We start from the raw sequence: 16,864 nt of genomic DNA, 5'->3' as shown, positions 1-16,864 counted from the left end.
CCCAAAACATGACTGAGAGGGAAAGACACTGAGACTGGAGAAAAGGGCACTGGAGGGGTGGGGAGGGAGCAGCAACCTCCTCTACCACTGTGTTGTTGTGGGTCAAGTTTCAGTTCCACCTTTAGATTTTCATCAGGTTTTTTTTTTTTTTTTTTTTTTAAGCAAGATACCAAATCTAAGAAATTAATCACCTTTCTAGGGGGCCTATCTAATTATATGGAAAGGAGAATCTTCCCAGACAATAGGAAGTTTAAAAGGCAGCACAGAGTCTGGTGGCGGGTTTTGGAGAAGGCAGTGAGAAAGCGGGGTTCACTAATATTCTCCTAATTAGGGGGCTGATGAGAAACGGCGTAATTGCTAAAGCCAAACATGCAGCTAGGTCAGCAAGCAGTTTGAGCCTCAGACATACACAGACTTGTAGGCAGAAAAGGATAAATGGAAATTCAGTTGGCAAAATATTAACTAATGCATTAAAAAAAAAAACCTACATGCAACATATATTCTGATGAGGAAAATATACCTGGTGAGTCACATCACCAACTCCCCTACACAGAATAAATTCTGCAATCTGATACACAAAAAAGGCAAGACCCAAACAATTTTGAGTTGTAAGAGGCCTGGAAAAAGCAATAACCTCATGTTCTGTGCTGCTAAGTCCCTGGGTGGTAAATATATTGAGGTGAGGTCATCCCTAGAATTTTTTTTTTATTGACTTTGGCTTATTTCAGGTCCAGATAGGCATAAATAGTTTGGCAAACATTCATGAGAAAATGATGATGCAGGCGAGGGAGACAGAATATGACCAGGAGCTTCTCGAAGTGCCAGGAGTAAGTTCCAAGCCATATGAATCTCTTGTTAGAGACTGATTTATAATGGACTAATTAAAAGTGACTTATAGTCTAGCAAGTGAATGACCATTAACAAGGTACTAGTGTGTTGCAGAAGATGTGAAAGTCATCTTATTACAACATAGTTTTGTAAGCGAGATGCTGCCTAGCTGGTTTTATACATTTGGGGCACCAGAATTTACTATAGTAGATAAGATTCCAAAAACAGCCCCTGGCACTGTATACATCATTACTGGGAGGAAGTTTGTTAAGTTCATATTTTGAAGTCAACAAAAAGATACCACACTCAACATTTTATCCACCTCAACTAAATACTAAGAATCTGTGTGTGTGTGTGGTGTGTGTGTACACACACACACACCACACACACACACACATGCACCTCCCCCATAGTTTGCTATTTCCTAATCAAACAATCCTGTCCTTGTCTGATGTAGATGATGATCTTTGTTTTATATCCCTCCTGATCGGTCTGTGCTGGGACATGGATTTCTTACTGACATTCTTTGAATTAATCCTGGAGGGAGCATACCAAATTGAGGCTGTGTTCTTTGAATGTGAGTTGATATATTTAATTATGGCATAGACTTTAATATTCTTTTTCTTACTGAAAGACATCTAAAAAATTTCTAACACCTCTAAATTTTCCTAAATAAAATTAGATTCATTCTACATCATTTTGTTTTCAAGATTATTCTTTCAGAAATATGTATTTTCTATGTATTGAAGATCATTGATACAAACTGAAATAATTCAATTCCACTGATCTTTGGTATTTGCTTATTACTCTTACACCTTCAAATTTCCTTAGACATTAATTTATCTGAGCCGGGTGTGGTGGTGCACATCTGCAATTCCAGCGGCTGGGGAGGCTTAGGCAGGAGGTTCAGAGTTTAAGGCCAGCCTCAGCAACTTAGTGAGGCCCTAAACAACCTAGTGAGACCCTGTCTCAAAATAAAAAATAAAAAGGGCTGGGGATGTGGCTCAGTGGTTAAGCATTCCTGGTTCAATCCCCGGAACCCCTCCCCTCAAGAAAAAGGAAAGAAAAATTAATTATGTGAATCACCTTAAAATACTCACTTCCATATCTAATAGTTAGAAAAACTATATTACTTTCCACTCTAATACCTGACTTGATAAATACCATCCTATGGAGGTATCCTATGGAGGTAATGGCACTTTCTCAGATAACTGTGAAAACAGAGCCCAAAAACTCTGCCAGATTTACTCTTTACTTCAGGATTTGACCCCAAACTCTTATTCACTTTTCCCTCACACTTTCTCTTCAGATCCTCTTGCTGTGCCCTGATTTCCCCAGTTTCTATATTACTGCCAAATTTAAAAATAGCTAATGTTCATTTAATGGTATTAATATAACTCAATACAGTTGTTCTAATCAAGCTACATAGAAAGATCTTTGGCCTTTCATTAAAGAATATATGATCCATTGTTTACTGTTAGGTCAATCAGGCCTGAAAATAAACTATCAAAGGGTGTTTTGTTTAGTTTTCAGAGTGCTTTATAAACTGGTTTACAGGGACAAAACACATTTAAATGAGGAACAGAGGGATCTCCAGGCCAGTGGGCTGAAGCTAGGTATTCTTCTGCTGGGCAGGGCTGATTGTGAGCGTTTAGTGCTGAACGATGGGATGCCATGTTTTAGGTATCAAGACCACAGAGAAGATGATCTAAAGAATCATCAGGAATTTTAAAAGATCACTCCCAAATGTGACTGGAATGTCCACATTACTTAATAATTAGTTCATTTGCTGCTTGCTGTTGGCCTTCATAGAACTTTGTTTCACAAATGAATTTTAAAAATTACTTGTCTTTAACTTGTGTCCAAAAAATTGTAATCTTTGGTCTACCAAACTGTTTTATTCTGCTATATCCTCCAGGGTATATGAGCCAGAGGCCCAGGAAATACTGAAGTTCTACCACATTGGGATTCCTCCATATTCAGAGGTAGCTATGTTATCATGATCACATGGTGAAGCCAAAAGCTGCATATGCTATATGAAGAAGAAAATGTGAGTTCCCTCCTCCTTCTTAGTGAAAGGAGGCTATTTGCTCTAAGTGCACTGTATCATCTCTGCGTTTCTGATGTTAACAGAACCCTTTGATCTTTACGATTCCATCCTCAAAACATCGAGCTTTGAGAAAACAGAAGTTTCCATGTAGGGACAATGTGGTTTTAACAATAGGTTTACCATTTTACTAGGAATGATATTTTGCTTCTCTGTGTAGTATTAAAATGGGAGGGTGGTAGTATTCGGTATTCGGTAAGTCTTTCTTTTTTTAATGGTGGTACTTTTTTTTTTTCATCTTTTGACATATGTTAAATGAAGTGGAAGCTATGATAAGAATACTTGATGATGAGATTTCTAAACTTTATATCAGTATTTCCATTCTTTCCCTAGATCTTCAACCATACTCTCTTGAATAAGATAAAATTGAAATAGATAGTATAGTGTGATGAATGTAGAGTAATTTTAACAGATAATTAATATATCTTTGGTCTTTGATTAGGGACACTTGGGATAATTTTCTTCTTCATCTGAATGCCTATTCAAATTCCCATTAATACCTACAATTTTCTTATTAAATTATGGTCACCCTAGTATTTTGAATCCAACAAACATATTCTTTAACTCAGTGCTACATCTCAGGTTGGGTTTCTGAATTCATAGCTACTGATAATATGGTACTTTAATAAAACTATAGCAATTTGGAAAGAAAAATTTCTTAGAATAGAACATACAATTTTAAATCACAAAGGACCCTAGAAGTTAATGAACCCAATATCTACATTTTACATAGAAAAAAATAAGACTTAGATGAATGGAAAATTTTGTCTCACACTGCTAACTAGTCCCAAAACCTGTTACTTTATCCTGAGTACAAAATTGGTCTCCCTGTGTTACAGTTCTGCCATGCATAAGATGGCTCTCAGCAGATGTTACTGCTAGGGAGCTAATAGCAAAGGCAGTAACCCTTGCAGAGGGAACACAGCTCATTGGGTAGGAATTTGCACCTTGAGCTGAGATGGTTCTGGTTTAGAAACCCACCTCCACTGACTGTGATTTTAGACAAATTATTTAATCCCTCTAGCCTTATTTTCCTCGTCTATAAAATGGAGGCCATATTCTCACCAAACTTATGGATCACTCTAAGGGTCAAACCAGGATCTAGCACATATCGTTAACATGCTATGTTTCCGTATAACTACCCTTCCTAGTTTTGATAGCATGAGTAGTGTTTAGCAATTTTCATATCAAGAACTCTCTTTATCTTCAGCCAACAGAATTCATTTATTAGAGAGTGAAAAGACCCAAATCAGTTCTGATTAGCAGGCTGATACTATTCTTTTGATTGGTCCTATTCAGCTGGTCTGTATGCTTTGTAAATCTGAGTCTTTCCCCAGAAATTCAGATAGCGTCTATTACAACTTCTTTAGGCAGCAAGCATCTTTTTTGACTTGTGACATTCTGGGTATGAAGATTTTAGAGATCCCTTTAGTGAAATCATTTTAGAGCTAAGCTCCATCACCTTCAGTTTTATCTCAATGATAAAACATCAAGAAGAGAAGAAAGTCAAACTTGCATTTACTAAATGCTTGTAGCAAAAGTAAAAGATTCCCTAAGTGCATGTCTTAGGTTGGGTACTGCCAGAAACAGATATTGAGATGAAGATTTGAGAGCAAATAACTTACCTAAGAGGTTATCTCAAAGAGCATCAACAGGGGAGAAGATAATGAGCAAAGACAGGAAGAAAGTGTATTACGAAGCACGTCATTGCTATGAGCAACTGGGGCTCCATCTACCTGGGGAACTAGGTATAGATCACACTCAAGACAGGTAAAGCTAGGATATGTCCTCCAACTTCATTCATGCCTGATTGAGAGCTGCTCCTAAGAGATTTAACTCTCTGATACTTCCAACCTGTCCCGCACATGGGCTGAGAGGAAACCCTGTGACAGCTTGTTACAGTAGAATGCTATCAGAATTAACTTGACCAATGAATATAAAGGGAATAAAAGGTGCCTCTGTAGCACATCTCATAATACAAACAATAATCACTGCAAGGCATCTGGCCCCAGAATGTAATTCATGACACTGAATAGGCATATTTATCTCATGAAATGTCCTTGAAAAAATAGAATCATAGCCAGGAAGAGTGGTGTACACCTATAATCCCAGTGGCTTGGGAGGCTGAGGCAGGAGGATTGCAAGTCCAAAGCTAGCCTCAGCAATTTAGTGAGGGCCTTGGTAAGTTAGAGAGACCCTGTCTCAAATAAAAACTAAAGAAAGGGCTGGGGATGTGGCTCAATGGTTAAGTACTCTTGGGTTCAATTTCTGACACAAAAAAATAATAATTATAAGATCATAGACTTATTTTCCATCCTCAGAGCAAGGAAGTTGGGCCACCGGGCCCTTTTTGCAAAATGAAGATGCATAGATCCAAGTTCACATTACTTTTGTCCCATTTCCGTCCCTCATATTATATACTTTTTAGTAAAAAATAGCCTATTAGAAATCACTCTAAAACACAACAATGGACCATTCTCCCTGTGGTGCCTCTTTCCCACTCAGAATGCATGCAATAGTATGTTTATTAAAATTGTGAAAACATCAATAGTCCAACACTTGGCTATCTTTAAGCATTCTATTCTCCAAAAATTTAGTTGATGACTAATTAGAAGTGGGCACAGGGATAACATAGATAATACTGAAAGAATAACAACATAAGGAAAGTTAGCATGAATCTAATTCAAAGTTCAGAACAAGTTCAAGTTGTTACTCTGGCATATGCTTTCACTTGGGACCAGAGCAAAGGGTGGGAAATTTCAAAATTACCCAACATGTTTTCTTATTGTACTTGGAAAGATGTCTAGTGTTTTTTTCTTTTCTTTTTCCACTTATGAAATGAGCCCAGTTGCATGTGCTTTGGGGTTGCATTCACACAGCTAAGAATTAAAGCACTTTCCTCCTCTCTACCCACCCTTACTAATCTCCTCATCAGGAAAAGACTCTGAGAACCTGTGTGGATTTGCATGCATATCCTGATTTGCTACAACCACAACCAATGGTATCTTTACCTTTTTCGGTCAAGGTTTTAAAGAAAGGAGTCCCGTTAAAGATGTCTTACAGTTTACTTTTGATAAGACATCAATCATCTACTGTTAAATATTGTGAAATATATACATTTGATCTTCATCCCATTTCCTAACACAGGACGCATGAAACTCTTTGATCTCTAGAGTCATAAGAGTGTCCTTTGTATGCCAGTGAGTTGACTGATGGCTGGTAATCCCTTGGTAGCTTCAGAATGGGAGACAGACACAGGAAAGACAAAGGCAGGAGCACAGGTTGGGACTTTCAGCCCCACTTCCCCATCTGGCCAGATGGGGGAGTGGGGTGGAACACAAGGAGGTGGAAAGAGGCTGAAGGTTGAGTTGATGACTGATGGCAATGGGACCTACTGATAGCTGAGCTTGGAGGTTCCTGGAGGGTGTGTCCAAAACAAGCCTGGAAGCTCTGCATTTGTTCACATGGACTTTGCCCTTTGCATCTTTTTCACTTGGCTTTTTATCTGTACCTTTGTTATATCCTTAAAAACAAAACAGTAAAGGTTAAGCATTCCCTGGGTTCTGTGAGCCACTAAGGCAAAATAATCAGACCTGAGGAGGGAGTGTGGAGTCTTGACTGATAGTTGGCTGGTCAGAAGTTGGAGGCCCAGACTTCGGTTTGGCATCTGAAGTTGAGGCAGTCTTGTGGGCTGTGGTACCTGATGCTGTCTCCAAGGGGAAAGTGTTGAATTGAATTGAGTTAGAGAACACCTGGCTGGCTGGTGTCCACTCAGAAGTTTTTGCTAGTGGAGAGAAATCCCCCCAGACTTTTTGGCAACCAAAAGTCACGTATGTAATCTGTATTCTGAAAGTATAGTAGGACAAATTGAGAAATTTTTTTCTTTTTTCTTTTTATTTGTTCTAATTGGTTATACATAAGAGTAGAATGCATTTTGACACATCATACATTAATGGAGTATAATTTCTCACTCTTCTGGTTGTGCATGATGTAAAGTTATACTGGTTGTGTAATCATATATGCAATAGGGTAATAATGTCCAATTTATTCTACTATCCTTCCTATCCCCATATCCCCCTCCCTCAATCCTCTCTGTCTAATCCAAAGTACATCTATTATTCCCTAGCCACCTTCCACTCCCCCATGTCTTATTGTGAGTTAGCATCTGCATATCAGAGAAAACATTCAGCATTTGATTCTTTGAGGTTGGCTTATTTTGCTTAGCTGAGTAATATTCCATAGTGTATATATACAACAATTTCTTTGTCCACTCACCTGTTGAAGAACATCTAGGTTGGTTCCATAGCTTAGTTATTGTGAATTGAGCTGATATAAACATTGATGTGCTCCACACTGTAATATGCTGATTTTAAGTCCTTTGAGTATAAACCAAGGAGTGAAATAACCAGGTCAAATGGTTGTTCCATTTCAAGCTTTCTTAGGAATCTCCATACTGCTTTCCATAGTGGTTGCACCAATTTGTAGCCCCACAAGCAAAGTATGAGTGAACCTTTTCCCCCACATCCCTGCTAACATTTATTGTTGCTTGTATTCTTGATAATTGTTTGAAATTAAGAATTTTCTTTCTACACTACCCTGTACAGACAATTTTTGGACTAGAATTATACATTATATTATATAATTACATAATTATGTAATATAATGTGGTTATATTATATATAATTATATTATATATATAATTACATAATATAATGTGGTTAATGTACAATTACAATGATCATTGTAGGAGCCACAGTTAAGGAGGTAAATTAGTTTTTATGGCATGCATTGTGTTATACTAGGGGTGGTAAATGCAAACTATTTAAAAGTGTGTCTGTGAAAGCAGGACACTATCCTCCATTTGGGCATTAAGGAGGAAAAGAAGGCATAATGCTGAATCTGATCAATAGCATGCTTTGGTGGATTGTTTGCCCATCAACCACAAGCAAAGTCAAATAGGAACATTAGATATGTTTTGTTGCTTTTGAAGATTGCAGTCAGTTAATGAATCATTAGCAAAATGGCAATGTCTGATTAATGACCAAGAAATCAATGAGAAAATGGTTAAATCCCTTATTTGAACTTTTTTTTTTTTAAAGCAGAAACTTCATGTAGCAGAAGTTGAAAACTATGCAACCCGGGCAAAATTCAGCCCATCTGTTTTTATAAGTAGTTTTTTTGGGAACTTTAGCCAGGCGCCCTTTATGTGTTATTTAAGGTTGTTTTTCATTATGGTGGCAGATTAGTCGTGACACAGATCAATGGCTCTCTAAGTTTAAAATATTTACTGTCTGAACTTTTACTGAAAAGTTTATTTACCTTTGCCTTACAGATATGACTCCACTTTTAATTTTTATTCACATATATACATATATTTTTTTGTTGTTGTTGTTTAAAGCATGCCTGATACTGGTCTAAAGAGACCAAGGATTTGAATTTAATTCCCATTACGTGTGGTGACTTAATCCCTCATGATGCTCACTCTGTGTGCTCTTTTATAAGTAAATGCTATTAGCCACAAGAGAAGTTCTAATTTTATGGATGAGGAAAATGAGACCAGAGTGGTTGAGAGTTTTCCCTAAGTGTACTTAGCTGATGGCAGAGGTGGGACACCATTTTTCCTAAAAACAACAACAAAATCCTTTCTGATAAAACCCAGGCCCTTTTGATAAAGAACTGGAAATATTAACCATTCTGTCTCCATTCTGTCCTGAGTGAATTCAGTTATCTCACACAGTGGTGCTCAAACTTCAGTTTACATCAGAATTACCTAGAGGGCTGGTTAAAATGGAAATAAATAAAATTAATCTCTCCTTTCCTCAAAGTTGTCGATGCAGTGAAAGGTGAACCTCAATAATTTGAATTAATAGAAAGCTTTTCATGTGACAATGTTGCTGCTGGTGCAGAAACAACACTTTAAGGTCCATTGCTTGAATACATCTGGGACCACTAGTTTCTGTCCCACTGAAACAGTCATTACCTGTTCTTAATTTATTAATATGATAACCAATAAGAATCTTTCAGCAATCTCCTTTAGGGAGATATTTTTGTACTATTACAATTTAAGCAATAAGAACAAATGAGACTAATGAAGTCCCAATTGTCTCACTATTGGAGAAAGGAAAGACAAGCATAAAGGTCAGATAATACGATGGTATCCTTTTATGATAGGTAGTGATTAACAGCCAAAGGTTGGAGTATTTCTGAGTGTAGAAGGGAGATGAGACAGGGATGAGACATTATAGACATTGTAAGATACTGGGATGCTGAAATGTTCTTAGCATTTTTAGAAACATGATTCATTAGGGAATAAATCACAGAATAGGGGTTATGAAAAATCATCTAGTATATCCTCTCCCTCCCATAAAAATCTGAATTAATTTAAAGTGAATTTGTGTGGATCCACATAAGTAGTTATTCCATAAAATTTTATATTAAAGAGCTCAATTAGCCTCATGCTCACAAAATCATAAAAATCCCATTATGGTTGCAGGCTTCTTTTACATCTAAAATCACAAAGAATGAAATTATATGAAGCAACTAATATCACCCAACAAAACAGCAATAAGACAAAAGAAAAATGCTAAGCTCCCTGGATTCTTAGCAAGGGAGACATTAATGGAATCAAATAAGAAATTGAGTTTTATTTTTTTTTTGGATGCTTTGTAATTTGTTTTCCCTTCCTTAAGGGAAATAGGGGATATTTAATCTCAAAAGATTAAATTTGAACTGAGCAGTGGTGTGCAAATATAAGTCACACCCCACCCTTTCACCAATCATCAGTAAGCATGATTGAAGTGGCTTCTTTTAAGAGAAAGTCCAAAAATTCGGGACTGGGGAAATTTAAACCTGATGTTTCTCACTCCTTCCAACTTCTCCTTTGTTGCAACACTTGACTTTTCCTCTGCATCTGTACCCATGGATTACTGGACTGTTGGCACTGCAGTCTTTCTGGCTATTCCGCCGGGGATCATGAGGCTAAGCTGGGCATGTCTGAAACTGAGCTCACCCCTCCCCTCCTCTCTCCTGCCCCTAGCTGCTCCCTCTCTTGAATTCATTACTTCTGTCAAGTTTTTTTTTTTTTCATTTTCCAGCCATAAAAGCTCAAAATCTCACAGTGAACCCTGCTAAGCCCTTCTTCCTTTTCGTATCTAGCCCGTTCCCAATCCCCTCTCTCAATGCCTTTTACATGTGTTCCCTTCTCATTTTCTCACCATCTTCTACTCCCACTGCCCACCCCAAACCCTACTCAGTGCCCAGGGGAACAGAACAGGGTCAGACACAGAGACTTCCACTGTCAGCTGCAATGGCTCTGATCTGGGTGACTTGGTTCAGTCTCCAAATCCCAAGCCTCAATTCCATCATTTTATTTCTAAAATGGGAATTACAACACACCTAAATTATTAGGAGGATAAAATAACATACACAAAATGCTTAGCAGCATGTTCAACTTACGTAAGTGCTCCCATTTACATGGATTTTTTTCTTTTTTAATGTTTATTTTATTTATTTAATTAATTTAGATTTTTTAAGTGATGCTGAGGATTGCACCCAGTGTCTCACATGTGTTAGGCAAGCGCTCTACCACTGAGCCACAACCCCAGCCCTCTATGGATTTTATATGTCTCTTCCTTTTTCATTTGTCCCCTTTATATAAACATTTACTTTCATACTTTGCATAAAATTTTATTTATTTCTCAAACAATGTTTCCCCAATTATATAATCTTTAAGTTTCACAAAATCTGGATCCATCCTGCTCTTGGAATGAAAGGGGACCATGTTAATCATTTTGTGTGTACCAAAGAGGTGATCTTGGACGGTGAAGTGCAGATCAGGACATATCGTCCCTGTTCAGGAAGGCAATCACTGTGAGTATTGGGCATCCATCCTCATTCTTGGTGACTCTTCCAGGAGTGCAAAGGTCTGACCACTATTTACCTAGCTATGTCTCAGAGTTGTGTTTTCAGGAAGCAACCTTGAGGGTAAAGACCAATCTTATTTACTACTTGCAATGGTAGTCTTCCCAAGCTCTATGTTCATCAGCTGTGACACAAAACCTCTTCATGTATAACAGCCTCTGGGTCCCATGAGACACGGGGACCAGAGGAACTGATACAAATATGCTGAAGCTCATGAGGCTTGCTGTGCTTTGAGTAATACTTTCCCTTGTTTATAACACAGATGTCTTGTGTCTTCTGGCAGATCAACAAACAGTAGGATATTTGTGTCTTTATTTCCACTAGCTCTCACCATGAATACTCTTCTGTTGTGACATAATTCTTCCTTTTTTTGTAAATAAGGGAGGTACTTGAAATGTAGTTATCAAGTTGATGATGTATGTATGTCTATGGTGTATTTATGCATGTAGACTTAAATAAATGTCTCACATGAATATATTTTGTGTTAGTCCTTTGTATAACTAGAAACCTGTTCTACCTACCTCGAATGGAGGTGTGTGTGTATGTGAAGTGATTATGACCACTATACACAGTGCTTACTATGTGCCAGATACTATTCTCAATGCTAAACATTTATTAATTTCATTTAATACAACTTTTTAAGTTATAAATTATTATTATTATCCGTATTCTGCTGCAAAATAAACTGAAGTACAGGAAGATTAGGTAAGTTGCTCATAAGCCATATAATAAGTAACTGATTCTGGATTCTAATACAGCTAGTCTGATCCTTTATGCAATTTTGCTGTAAAATTCAAAATGCTATTTACCACCCCTCTTCTAGCCTACTGATTACATGAGCCCTGCACAAATATGTTTAAGGCATGGAAATAGGACTCATAGGGTGATCTGCCATGCCTTAACGCAGGGTAACACCCAGGATGCACCTGCTTCTAATAAACAATCAACTCAACTTCTTGAAAGATGACTCAGTGAATGTCAAGTGTTCAGCAACCAGATGAGGGGTTCACCTTGCTCTGTGGATGAGAAAGGACCCTCTAAAGAGAGAAATGTTTTCTTTAACCCTCTCTGTGTAGGGAGTGGTGAACAAACAGGGCTCTACCCTTCTCCTCCCAGCACTTCATGTGACACGTTTAGATGTTTAGAATACGTTCATGTTTTCCATTTCTCATGCAGCACCTCATTCATTTCCTTGCTCTCACTGACAAGAATGGGAATAGGAGGCTAAAATAAGTGTTTTTATCGTTTCCCTTTATAATGTCTAATTAGGCCAAAATAAACACAAATGCAATCTTAAAATTCATTGAATTGAAACTTAATTGGCCTCTCTGTTTTAGGACTGCCAGATAATTACTAGAAAGTTAACTTTGAATTTCAGTTAAACAACATTATTTTATTTATTTATTTATTTATTTGGTGTGGGGGGGTACCTACCAAATATTGCACAGGACATCAATATAGTAAGAAATTATTTATTGTAAATCTAAAATTCAAATTCAACTGGATATTCTACATTTTTATTTGCTAAATTTGGCAATACTTTTTAATTAAAGATGAGCTTTTTTCTATCCCTGTTTTCCTGTGTCTCTAATCAAATTAGCAGATGTTGTTTGATTCCTTTTCTCCCACCTTGCAAAGTACTTTGAGTATGCTCCTGAACACTATATTTTTCAAAATGTTCTCCATACACTAAACTAAAGCACTTGAATACTAATTAAATGTCATGTCATGGGCCCCGCTTAAGTCATGATTAATAATCAGATTATCAAATACTTCAGAAGAATCTTATGTACAATAAATGTGAGAAGACATGTCAAGGAATTGAACCTCAGTTAAAGCCTACGTGAGTGTCCTTTCTTAGTAAGATCTATTACTTGAGCAATGCGAGTCCCAACCAGAGGAGCCACTGAGGGAATGTTGAGATTTAACAGAACTGAGAGATTATGTAATTTTTATCATGTTATTAATTTAAAGTAACACCATTGATTCCTGATGCATTTCTAGAAATTGTCAAAAATATTTTTGTGTTTATTCAATAAGAATCAAAGGTATAATTTTTAATCTATCCCAGTAATTTGCCCAGTTGTTTCTTGTCAGTCTGTTCATTTCCAAGCCCAGGCCTATGATGGCCTATCATTTGCAATTCATTTATGGTTTTAGCTCTTCAAATTATATCCCAGGTGCAAACATTGCTTAGAATAATAAGGAATTCAAAAAGGTCTGGTCAACTCAGGTTTTATATGGCTTGACAAAAAAATTTTATATTAATATTAAAGTGACACATGATATAATTTGTAAAACTCATTCTAGATAGCAAATTATTTTCTTTGTGCAAAGTCTCATCCTAAGTTTGCTTCCTCATCTGCAAGATAAAACGTGATAGTGCTACTTCATAGGTTTAAGGGAATTCACCTAAGTGATGTGTTTTGAACAAGTTGCTTGATATATGGACAGAGCAATGTACTCAATAAATGTGAGCTACCATAATAAGGATAGTAATAATTATTATTAATATCATGCTTTCCTTTATAAAATGATAAAAATTCCAAAAGACATACTTTTTCAAGGGAAAAAGTATTTTTTAAATTTTGAGGGCTAGGTCTACATGAAAGAACCCCATTTCAAAACCAAAACACCAAACTAGAGAAGTTATAAAAAGTCTTGGCCTAAATTCTCCCTTCCTCCCTTGACATCTATTGGGAATTTTAACTCTTTACCAAAAGTATTTTCATGTGGCTCCACTGTTTTTGACAAACTACAGTTGGGGCTGTCTTGACATAGTACATAGAAGGCATGCAACCAATAATAGATTTAACTAAAAAAAAAAAAAAATCTTTCTCCTATACTGTGAGTTGAAGGCCAGTGTGACGGAAGCACAATGAATAAGAGAGAAGAGCAGAACTGCCGGCTGGGTTTCAGCCTTCAGGAAGGGTGGCCAATTTCCTTTATTACTTGTGTTTTTCACCTCTCAGGACTCCCAATAGAACACTCCTTAGCAGACCTTGATATTCATGTTTTTCTTATCTCTTGAGACTGCCAAAAACTCTGATCAGCTTATGAGGCTCTTAGTTCTTATTTGTGTCAAATACCCTGAAAGAAAAACAGAGCTAGATGCTGCATTTACATAGTCTGCATTCATTTATTTCAACCCAAGATAATGCTGCCTCTCAAACCTCACCCAAGCCTGTATCTGGAGAAAGGATCACTTTCCATAGGTGAAGACACTTTGACAGAGTGTCTTACAGATATAGTTAAGACAACTGTTGAAGATGACTAATCCTCATTAGCAAGATAAACTCTCAGAAACACATAAACCAAAAAGTATTCCCTGTTGTTTTTATACTTCTCTTCAAGATTAAGGCATTTCTTTCTTTCTTTTTTTTAAAGAGAGAGAGACATAGAGAGAAAGAGAGAATTTTAATATTTTATTTTTCTTAGTTTTCGGCAGACACAACACCTTTGTATGTGGTGCTGAGGATCGAACCTGGGCCGCATGCATGCCAGGCGAGCGCGCTACTGCTTTGAGCCAATCCCCAGCCCAGATTAAGGCATTTCTCTTTGCTCATGTGTATATTAAGGTTACTCAGCAACTTTTTTTTTTTTTTTTGCCTCAGCTCCATGATTCCAATGTTTTCCCAGGGGTCCACCAGGAGAAGTCAGTGGAGACCTGTGAGACATGAAAAGCCTGAACCAATTTGTTTCTTCAATTCAGAGTAAGAAAAATAAATTTATTATAGAAACACAGGAACTGATGTCCACGGGTTAGTAGACTTTTCCTCTTGCCACTTATTATTAAGTCTCTAGAATGATAAATCACTTCCTGCTGAAGAAGCTAAGAGTTTCAGGCTACAATGAATTATGGTTAACTGATGAAAAAAGTTGGGAAAGTACCTACACCAAGGTCATTGTGACAGCTGGTCATTGTGACACACTCAAACCACATTAAGCATGAAGGAAAATATATTACAATGACTTAAGAGTAACTGGTTCCATGAAGATGCAATCACCGCTAGATACACCACCTGGAGCAGACAGCAGTGGAGAAATAGCCTTTCCCCTCCTCCAGCTCTCCAATCTCCTGTCACAGTCTGATTGGCCAAACCTAATAGGAAGGCAAGAGAGCCTGGAAAATAGACCCTGTAACAGTCAGTACCTATGGCATCAAGACAAGTGTGATGAACAGATTTGAGAAAAAAAGATGCAATAACACTTGCTTCCATCAAAGGAAAAACCTCAATATGTTGTAGGAAAAGATGTGATCATAGTTCAGGAATTCTCATTTGAGAATACTATTTAAGTGGTGCAGACTTTTTTAGGAGGTTTTTAAAGGTCACAAGATAGTGAGGTACCTACATGAAAATATATAAACTGGGAGTAGGTACCTAAAGTCATGATCTTTTTTTCCCATAATCTTATATAGTTGGGCACATGTTCATACTGATAATTCTTATGGCATGCATTTTCATACATTTTCCATAGAACTGTGCAACCTACCCAAATATTTTATAACCTTTCATAAGACAAATCTCATTGCATAACACATTATTTTGAACTGATTCTTTGTGTATGAATTTGTCTGAGTTCTCTTACGTCAGAAAATCCACCTGGTTTTTATTTACTGTAGAGAGAAAACTAATCTCCTACATAGAAACATATTGAATTAGAATAAAATTTGGTAGTTTTCACCTACCACTTAATGCCTCTTAATTTGCTACTTTTTAAACTGTGAAGGAATGTGACAACTAAGAAATTCCAACCCAACAGAGGTTCCTCTCTCATAGTATCCACTGGAAAACCATTGCAGAATTTATTATTCTAGTTTTCATTATAATCAGAACATATTTAGACAATCAAGAGTTCAACATATCTCCCTTCAGTCTCAAGACATCAGAAAATTATAGATCACCAATAAACCCAATCTACAGTTCTAACACAAAAATACTGCCAGCATAGCAACAGCAAACAATCCAATTATTTTGCAGCAGTGGAGAAAACAAAGAAAATATTTTCAACTTAGGGGAGAGAGGTTCCTTATGGACTTCTAAAGTTTTACCCCACTGGAATATTCTCCATGACATTATAACATGTTTTCCATGCGGGGGATGCTAATAAAGAGTAGGACTAATAATGAGACTGAACAATCTCTCCTTTCCCTTATCTGAGGGCTGTCATTTTATTGCTAAAACAATTGCATCAAACAATTCTTTGAGCCAAGATCATGGAAGTTTCTTGATTTAGTTTTACTAAACCTACAACACTGGTGAGATAACCAGGCTAAGTCAGAGAGATCTCGGTGACAGCACAGACTCTGTAACAGCTCAGTAATGAACTTTCTGCAGTGATGGAAATGTCCTATAATCTTTGCTGTTCAATGTGGTAGCCACTAGGCACAGGTTGCTACTGAGGACTTGAAATATAGTTAGGATGACTAACTTAATTTAAAAATTTTTTAAACAATTCAACACATCTAATTTTAAGTAACCACATGAGATTAGTTACCTATATTAGTTTCCTGTTGTTGTATAAGGAATTATGATAAATTCAGTGACTTAAGAAAATACTAATGTATAATACTATAGTTCTGGAGATCAGAAGTCCAAAACTAGTTCCAAGCCACCAAAATCAGGGCACTGATAGAGCTGCATTCTTCCTAGTGACTCCAGGGGAGACTGTTTCTTTCCTTTACATCTTCTGTTGCCAGCCCAAATTCCTCGACTCACCTCTACATCACTCCAATCTCTGTTGAATTGAGCTTGTGAAGTGTAGTTTGCCAAGGATGACTCAGGATAGCGGTTCCCTTATCAGTAATAGAGCTCCAGGAACTGAAGCCTGCTTTCAGAAGAGAGGTACAGGTCGCAGGGGTGGGGCTGAATTCAATGTGGACATGCTAATCCTGAGATGTTAGCATGACTCCGATGCCAAAGAGTCCAACAGGCAGCTTAGAATAGGCAGATGGAGAAGGAAGGAATCAAGTTGGAAATGTGGAGTTTGGAGTCATTATCATTGGGT

This window comes from Marmota monax, unplaced genomic scaffold, assembly GCF_021218885.2.
Source record: "Marmota monax isolate L192 unplaced genomic scaffold, Marmota_monax_Labrador192_F-V1.1 WCK01_AAM20220418_F8-fsc00120, whole genome shotgun sequence".
Lineage (NCBI taxonomy): Eukaryota > Metazoa > Chordata > Mammalia > Rodentia > Sciuridae > Marmota > Marmota monax.
Note: the sequence above shows the minus strand (reverse complement) of the source record.